The following is a 2201-nucleotide window of genomic DNA, read 5'->3' as shown; positions in this document are numbered from 1 at the left end:
CTTCATCATAGATAAGTATATGTGTTCTATGGTTGTTCCTACTGATGTCTTAGGAGACATGATCAGAAGGATGAGTGTGCTTTTTTACATTGGCATCTTGACTGCTCCTGCTTGTGTCATGAGTTTTAATTGATTTAGTTTGAGAAGTTTTACCAGAGATAAGTTAGTTGGCTTGATTGAATTAAGCATACATTTAATGGTGTTTTTGAGAATTCTGTTGGAATTTAGTTACAGTTCTTTTATACCTTCATTAATCACACTTTGTTGTATTTGAGGATCCCTTTACATTCATGGGTTTCTTAGAGTATTGCTAATTTTGTGTAGTATTTTGTCAAACTTGCAGGTATCTGTCTGCTGGAACTCTCGGTCTGAATGGTGCTTTTAGCAAGGTTGCCAAGGTTGGTCATGTTGCTGGCTCAAGAACCAGAGAAAAGTTACAATTGGTTGTATCAAATCTAGCAGCCAAAGTGAATCATCAAGCGATTTTGTTTCAAGTAAAAAGACAAACTTGTTTTACGTGCAGCTGGAACTCGGGATCTTGGTGCATCCTGCTGATTGCAAAAGCATGTTAGATGCTTTCATAGCTGGCTGTGATTTCCATTCCAGGATAGCCATGAACATGTATCAGCATATTCGTGAGACCATTGAAGAAGAGAAAGTAATTCTTGAGTGGCATCCTCAACCCGATCAAGAGAAACCTCTCGTGCTGTTGTTGAAGGTATGCTACCTTTAATGGTGTTTTTGAGAATTCTGTTGATTCCTTCTAAATGTTAAAATTATGTTCACTACCAGGTTATTAGCTTTTGTACTGCACTTCCACGCACATACAATTTTTTCTTTTTTCTTATAAATGTCGTCTGTTCCAGAACTTGTACATTGTGGGGTTAATTATGGATATGGATCTATGAAATATTATTAGCATGAAAATATACATGGCGTGTATGGAACAAAATGGACTCTAATGCTTTTTCTTGTGATGTAGGATGCTTTTGGCGCTGAGAGGAGGAAAGCTATAAGATGCTAAATCTCTTCATTGTATACGGGAAAACGTAGGAAGGTACAAACTTGTCAAACAAACATAGCTCTAAATTAAGCAGCAATCAACCTTAGTGTGCATTACACTTAAATATGAGCTTTGGCCTTTGGATTAGTTTGTTCTGGTCAGCTAGAAATCTGAAAACAACAAACTTGTTGAGTAGCGATGTTTACAAGAAATGTAGCCTTCATGGGCTCTTGTAACCCTTTCTCTCTTGTCAGATTTTTGTTAAGGAAGCAAAAGATACACTAAAACTCTGATATAGCAATAGAAAGAAGGTTCTGGCTTGGCAAGTGAAACAGAAACAGCTAGCACATGAGAAGTGTGAATTTTATACTTTGCTTTGGCGATCACGCCGTTTTCTAAATATGGCTCATGCGACTTCTGGCCAAAGAGGTCACATTAAGCATGCTGCTATCAATGCTCATGTACAGGTGGTTACTATCTATTGCAACTCGTTGTTGGAAAATTAGTTTTGTGCTGAAATTATTTTCTTTTAACACCACAGGCACTGCAGCTGATGTTGCTATGTGTGCCATGCTTGGGATAGACAGAAATACTCGTCTTAAGGAGCTTGGTTGGACGCTACTCATGCGGGTAGTTTATGCATAAAGTTATGCTCGTTCGCTGCTTAAATGTTGCATATTTTGTTTTTCTCTTTGAAACTGTGAAGGGCGCAACTTTTTAACGACTTCTGTAACTTGTGTATCTAGCATCTGTATTCGGTATTCTAAGTTAAAATGGCAACATTTAATTATATTTTACATAATTTCTTTTAAAGAATAGATGGATGATTATTCTGCATGTTTTTCTTATGCTCTTTATGATATATTCAACGTCTTCTCCATACTTCACGCTTGTATTTGTTGGGCGGACAAATAGTAGGTGGTTACTTTTGCATCCCTTTTCTTGCTTCTTGGCTGCAATACCAGTCTCCCTCTACTTATTCAACTTCCTTCTTAAGAAAGTATTGCCAATGTAAATAGTCTGTCTTCACCCAACATATCATCACAGAACATTGTAATCATTGTGAACTAACATTTTATCGAACAATTTACATGTCGTCCTCGTCGCAACGCACGGGCACTATACTATAACAATATAAGACACATTTTGTATATAAATTATCATGGTATTATATGTTCCCGTTGCAACGCACGAGCAC

At 37.1% G+C, this 2201-nt stretch overlaps 1 non-coding gene across 1 annotated transcript; it reads left to right on the top strand.

Moving 5' to 3' along the window:
* Positions 1-724: 724 nt before the first annotated feature.
* Positions 725-1821, top strand: LOC103627069 (uncharacterized). The gene is made up of 2 exons (XR_004849590.1): positions 725-1057; positions 1545-1821. It is a non-coding gene; the product is annotated as an uncharacterized protein (transcript).
* Positions 1822-2201: the final 380 nt, after the last annotated feature.

Source organism: Zea mays, chromosome 5, assembly GCF_902167145.1.
Source record: "Zea mays cultivar B73 chromosome 5, Zm-B73-REFERENCE-NAM-5.0, whole genome shotgun sequence".
Classification (NCBI taxonomy): Eukaryota; Viridiplantae; Streptophyta; class Magnoliopsida; order Poales; family Poaceae; genus Zea; species Zea mays.
This window is presented reverse-complemented; position numbering and strand designations above follow the sequence as displayed.